General features: G+C 40.1%; 1 pseudogene; it reads right to left on the reverse strand.

The window, feature by feature from the left end:
• Nucleotides 1-2,752: 2,752 nt before the first annotated feature.
• Nucleotides 2,753-7,200, reverse strand: part of LOC109375555 (dihydrofolate reductase-like) — a 9,545-nt pseudogene continuing 5,097 nt past the window's right edge.

Consider the following 7,200-nt stretch of genomic DNA (forward strand, 5'->3'; position numbering starts at 1 on the left):
ATTCACCATCTTGTTGAACCCAAGAAAGACAGTCTGGAAGTAATGAACTAGATGAGTGACAAATTCAAGACCAGAAAAGGAAATTATTAAAATTGCAGGAGGTAGGAGAATGGGGCTATGAGGGATTAATTAAACTGCCATTATACAAGTTTTGACAGACAGAGAAAGTTAGGGAGTGAGCCCAGGAGATAAAAGGAGAAGGCTTGGAAAGAGAAGTGGCACAAAGGAGGGATAAAAGAGCAGGGCAGAGCCCCATGGGGAGAGGAAAAAGGAGTGCGGAGTGGTTATCCCCAGAGTGACCTCGCTTTTAAGGGAGAAACAAGGCCGTTTGTCAAAAGCAAGCCAGTTGTCATTGTGAGGTAATTACAGATTTACACCAAGATAAATGCATTTAATTTAGACTATGTTATTGAAGTTAAAAAATAGCTTTCTCTTTCCTAGTTCATTCCTTCCATTGAATAGATCATTCTTTATAAACATACACATATGCACACACATTCCACACTATCTCTAAGACAGCTGGGAAAGTGACTCTAGTTTTACCACATTTAACTAGCTGTGACCTTTGGTTGTGTTTGTTTTTGTTCTGTTTATATTCTATGGGCAGGGGTTGTAGTGGAAGGAGCAGAGACCTTAGATTTATTTAGTCCTTGGATTGATCCTGACTATCCCCACTTTACCAGCTGTGTGGCTTCGGAGAAATTATTCAATCTCTCTATACCTCAATCTTCTTAGAGCTTAAAAAAAATAAGACTACCTTCTCATCTTAATTTGCTATTGATGTATAACAAACCACCTCCAAAATTCAGTGGTGTAAAATAGCAAGCAGTTGTTAGGTCACAATTTTGCCCATGTTCAGCTGTTGTTGGCATGGCTCATTCATGTGCTTAGGGCCAATTGAGGGTTGGCTGGGGGCTGGTTTGCTGATCTTGACTGTGCTTCTCACATGTCTGGGCTTCAGCTGCAGTGGCTCATCTCTGGCCTATCTGTCATGCACACTCTAATAAGATAACGTTGGCATGTTCTCGTGGTGCCTGGGTGGAAATGGGCTAGACCTCTTAAAAGTCTAGGCTCAGAACTGACACAACATCACTTCTGCTGCTTTCTATTGGCCAAAGCAAGTCACAAGGCCAGCCCATATTCAAGAGGATGGACAAACAGACTCCCCTACTGGGTAGGAAGAGCTGCAGAGGTACATTGCAAGGGTGTGGGTATCAGGAAGGGAAGACTAGTGATCATTTTTTTGGAATCTCCCACACTGTTACTCTGCACTGTTGGGAGAAATTGATGAAAATACACCTGACGGGGCCTGGCACAGTGCCTGGCACACAGAAGCTTACTACCTTTAAGGTTAGTAACATTAAGGTTAATGTCTCCTTCCCTCTAAATATGAACAGCAAGATCAGAATGATGGAGATCATCCACTGCAACTGCTATAGGAGGAGGTGATGGACAAAGAATAAACTTTTTAATACGTGCCTCAGCGTTTCTTATGCTTTTCCCAATAGGCAAGCGTTCTTATTGATTTATTTACTTATTTATTTATGGTTAGTTATTTCTTTATTGATCCATATTTGGGCTGTTTCCAAGTTTTAATAAATGGTGCAACAGATACTATTGGGTCCATCTCTTTGGTCAGGATTAATTTCTAGAAGTGGAAGTTCTGGGTCCAAACCCAGAATATTTTGAATTTTAATTGATATTGCTGACTTCCACTCTAACAAGGCAGAAAATGCTATTTCTTTGGATACCTAAAAATCCAAGTATTTGCTAACATGATGGGTAAAACGTGTTTTCATTTTCATTTTCTAATTATGTGAAGTTTATTTTCTAACTTACCAATTTTGGTTTCTAGCAATATCCATTCTCTTTGAATTTTTGATTGTAGCCATATCCTTATCTGATTACTCATTTTTGTAAAGAGCAGCCCATTCTTGTTCTATCATTGTAACATCCCATGGAATCTCACCCAACATCAGAAACAGAGTTGTTAAAGGTCTCAGACCTTCTCTTTTAATCATCAAAAAGGTAAGGGCCAGCTGACTGGCTCAGTTGGTTAAGAGCTTGCTCAAGAGTATGAGCTCTGAGCAACAGGGTCACGGGTTGGATTCACAGCCCGAGCTGAGCTGCCTCTGAGCTGCCAACAGATGGCAGGATGGCTCAGCTAAAAAAAAAAAAAAAAAAAAAAAAAGGTAGTCTCCTACCTGACTCTTTACTATCCCTGTGGAGTAGGCTGAAGTTCTCAACTTACTGATTCCCTGAGTAAACAGAACTGTCTTTCAGAAGTGTGATATGCAGAGAGTAATTCGTGGTCCCTATTTTGATCTAATTTTCTTTTAATATCTGAGTTCTAACTTGTCTGTTTACATTTCTGGCATTCGGACAAATCTGTCTAGCTCCTATCTCTATAGGCCCTGGTTTCAACTCATGCTATCAGGTCACTCTCCCACTGTGGTGTCTTGGTAGGAATGCTACCCTAGGCAGGTGCTAGGGACCTAATCCTGGCCCTTGATGGACATTCAGACAGGCACCACAAGAAATGTTTCACAAATGGTATCTGATATAGCATAGTTAAGACTAATCTTAACCAAATCTAGTTAAAATTAAGATTAATTAATTAATAAAAACATATTGCATAAAAATAGTTACCCATAGATCTAAAGTCATTAGAAGTCTCCTTTTCTAATGTTAAAATAGATAATTGTTTGGAGGGATGGGGAAGCACTTGGAATAAATCAGAAAACCCCTTTACCTGAATCATTCTTTTCATATGCTTCAAGTTTGTACTTAATGCCTTTCTCCTTCTGGACATCAGAGAGCATGAATACCTGGAAATTTTGGGAGAAGTTTGTGTTTTTCCAAATCAATGTCTGGAAAAAAAAAATGTGTCACTTTCAAATTCCTGCATGATCCTTGTCACAAATAGTCTAAGATGGCCTAGCTTGCTCGTGGCTGCCTTATCATCAGAACAAACTTGCACTCTCCAAACCATGTTCACTTGATGTGTTCATTCCGGTGCTCAGTCAGTTTTAAGGCATCATCCAGACTTTGGGCAAGAAGATGAGATCCTTGTAGAGGTTCCTTGAGTTCTCTCCTGAGAGCTAAATCCATCCTGGCCTTTAAAGCTTGCTTCTTCTCAGAAACGGAGAACCAGGTCTTTCTACCCATAGTCACAAATTCTGTGTTCCTTCTGCTGAAGATGTTATGGTCGTTCTTAGGAAACACTTGAATTCATTCCTGAGTGGGGTGGGGGAGGGCAGGGCAGGTCTCCTGTTCCTGCTGATGAGCTGATGATCCCATGTCCTGGGATACAGTGATGATGCAGTTTTTCTAGGCAAGTGTTTTTAGAAAAGATTTAAAAAAACAAAACAAAATTGCAGGCCTTGCTTTTAGAAAAAGTAAACAATGTGGTCTCTCTCTAGCTCTTCTTCCTCCCCACCCCTCCCGACAATACTCTCAGAATGATAGGACTCCGCTTTTTCTTCTCTAGAGGAACAATGTGTTATTTTCGTCTCTGCCTTTGATCACCGATGATGCACTTTAAAGGCAGCACCGCTGGGAAAACGCAGAAAACGCAGAGGTGCAATCAGAAAAAAAATGACTATGTAAAAATGGCATCCTCTGACTTTATGTTCTTATTTCCCAGGAGTTTCTGTTTCTTTATTTGTTTGTTTGTTGTCACTTCTTAATTACTTTGCCTGTTGAGAAGCAGCCAGGCTGGGAATAGGGGGCTCGGTCCTCATTCTTTGGCAGTTCTCATCAATATTCTCTCTGAGTTTTGCAAGGAGTTAACTGAGCAATGTCTTCCTGTGGAATTGGCCAAGGAGACATTCAACCTAAAGATACCAAGCAGAGGGGAGGCTGGTTAGCTCAAGTAGTTAGAACGCAGGCTCATAACACCAGTGTTGCCGGTTCGATCCCCACATGGGCCACTGAGCTGTGCCCTCCACAACTAGATTGAAACAACTACTTGACTTGGAGATGATGGGTCCTGGAAAAAAAAATACCAAGCAGATAACGCAAGGGTTTTCATTTCCAAAATAGGCAAAAATGATGGAATAAGCTAATTACCACCCTGGTAATTCCACAAAATGTTTCAAAAACCTGAATTATGCATAGCCTTCTCCTCAAATTATCTAACTTTATCCTAAGGAAACAAGTGGAAAAGGTGTGTGTGTGTGTTTTAAAAATTAACTTTTAATTTGGAATAATTTCAGATTTAATGGAAAAGTTGTAAAGATAGTACAGAGAATTTTCATATACTTCTCACTCATTGCCCTCTGATGTTAACAGATTATATCACCATGGAACATTTATCATAACTGAAAAACCAACATCAGCACATTACTATTAAGTAAACTCCACACTTTATTTGGGTTTCACCAGTTTTGCCATTAATGTCCTCTTTCTGTTGCAGGATCCAATCTAAAGCACTACATTGTATTTATTGTCATGTCTCAATATCCTCTGGTCTGTGACAGTTTCTCAGTCTTTATTTACTTAGTTTTTTAAATGATGTTGACAGTTTTGAGGAGTACCCGTGTGGTATTTTATTTTTATTATTTTTTTAATGTTCCTGCCTCATGTGTTCCCCTGTCCCTCAAGTATCTGTAAATCCCTCATTCTCACTTATGAAATTAAAGACCCCATTCCCCTACTTTCTCCTTTGTCAAAAATGTCTTATATACCCAATATTGCCTCACTGTCTTTGGAATTTTCATGCTTGTGTGAATTTCTCATGCATATGTATTAAAATTTGATTTTCTCCTATATAATATATCTCCTTTTGAGTATTAGCAGTCCAGCTAGAAAAATTTAGAAGGTGGGAGGAAAAGCATTATTTTTTTTATCCTCCACAAATCCCTTCCCAGAGCAAAGTCAGACTGGCATACCTGTGATTAGAACCCAATCAGAATTGCATAGACTGCAGCCAGTATGGTATTTTAGAGAATGTTCCTCAATATGTGTTGGTTTGTTTTTCTCATGCTGTTAGACTGAAGTTATGGGTTTTGGGAAAGAATACCACAGAAGTTCAGCATGTTCATGAAAGCCTTGTGCACAATCGTGAGAAATTGGAAACAAATGTGGAAAAATAGGGGATAAGTTTAGCATATTTTGTGACATCCATAATGGGGATATTTCATAACCACTATAAATTATGACGTAGGTTAACATTTTTCAACATAAAAACACAGACTGCAAAGCAGAATACATAGGATTTCATTTAATAGTTAAAAATATCTTTATGTATATGTGGTTTAAAAACTCTCCACACTGACTCCCAACAACCCTATGAGGAAGACAGTTTCATCCCAGAATCTGCCCCTGAGAGCCTCGTGACTGGGCCATGACCATCATAGCAGTGTTCCTTCCTCCCATAGGACCCAGTGTCCACTGCCTTACAGAGGTCGATCCTGTGATACTTCCTGGGATAACCTGCACACATCAGAGACGTATCTCCCACCAGAAGAAACACGTGGTTTTCAAAGGCATGTTCTACATAATAGGGCTAAATGATGTCTCCTAGTTTCATTGCAAGGCATAAACCACATAACATATATGAAAACATTTCATCAAAAAGGTAACTGGATCCTGGCTAACCTTGAAGAATCATCAAGAAACCAGAAGCAATGGGAAAAGCAGGTCATATGAAGGAGGGGTTCGGCTGAGGCAAATCCTTTCCTTCCTTTAAGTGTCTTTTGTAGACATATGTGCAGGAGACCAGCTCCCGCAGGTCCAGGGGTTTCCTCAGGTGGAGGCAGAGTCGGCGAGGAAAAAGGAAAAAACACGCAGAGAAACAGGAGCGCTTTTTCAAGAGAAGGGTCTCACTTTATTCTTACAGCATGTCCCTTTTATACTGGGCAGTTGACCTTTTCCAGAGTTAAACTTTTGCCCTTTTGGAAGTTGTTTTTCTCAGAGCTTTTCTTCCTCCTGATGTTTCTGTTACAGGGTACAGCCTGACCCGTTCTATGCTAATGACTAACTTATCCTAACAATGTTTCAATTTCTACCTATAACGGCTTTTGTGGCCAGAGCAGAAGGATGTTTACTACTCTGGCGCCTAAAGGATGTTTACTACTTAGCAATTATTTCAAACACTACTGGCTAAACAGGATCTTAAAATTATAAGGTGCATAACTTGTCTATTACTAAGAAACTATCACCAAGAAACTAACAGTAAAACAGAATTATCGTAATATGTCTAAAACTCACTTATTCAGTTAAGATAAACTAAACGACCAATATAAGAAGGGGTGTCAGATCTTCATCCTACTGGGGGGCATCCAAAGGGGAATTTAAAAAATTTTCAAGATGTAAAGCAGTATCTGTTTCTCAGTCGGAGCTTCAGAATTTGTCCCAATAGCAGTGTGCTAGGCCATGTCAGACACTGAGGTGCAGCCGGCTCCCAACACATATGGACTCAGTCTCCCAGAAATAACCCTCTGCAGTTTCCCTGAGCCCAGAGGCCTTTTCTTTTCATGGATGCCCATGGGAGCTGATCTTGTCTTTAGTCCATGGGATGGAAGTCAACTCCCAACCTGTGGATTACGCATCTAGGGTTCATTTTCTGTTCTATGCTTTTCACCAGACTATAAGATCCTGAAGAATGAGGACAATATTTTGTCAACCCCCGTACCTAGGAGGGTGTTCGGTATGGACTAGATGCTCAAAATGTGTTTAGTGAGTGAAACTAACAAGACGAGTCTTCTGTATTGTTGAAACGTCTTTACATCCTTTTCATCCTTCCTTCCTATTTTCCCCTTTAAGGAGTCTGGTGTGGTATTAACTGTCTCACCCTCTCTTTTCCAACTCTTAAAACTGACCATCAAGAACTTAAAGAACTTTTTGCACTTCTGAGCTTTTGTACTTGCTGTTCCCCATCTCTGGAAGCTCTTCCCCCTGGCCTCTGCATGTTGGCTCATTCTTACCTTCTAGTTCTCAGCTCAAATGCTTTCTCCTTAAAGAGGCCTTTTGGATGATCCGCTATAAAGAGGCCTGCATTTCCAAGTTACTCCCTTATCCCATCACCCTTTTTATTTCTTTCACCAGTTTATTATAGTCTATGCGTGTTAATTTTTCCTTTCTCTTTCTCATTCTCCCCTCTCCTTGACTCCCAATCTTTTAGTCTCTCTTTCTTTGTTCATATCCTCTCTCCTTAACTTGACTCCATGATAACTCCATGAGGGCAGAGAACTTACC

Source organism: Hipposideros armiger, unplaced genomic scaffold (genome assembly GCF_001890085.2).
Source record: "Hipposideros armiger isolate ML-2016 unplaced genomic scaffold, ASM189008v1 scaffold_969, whole genome shotgun sequence".
NCBI lineage: Eukaryota > Metazoa > Chordata > Mammalia > Chiroptera > Hipposideridae > Hipposideros > Hipposideros armiger.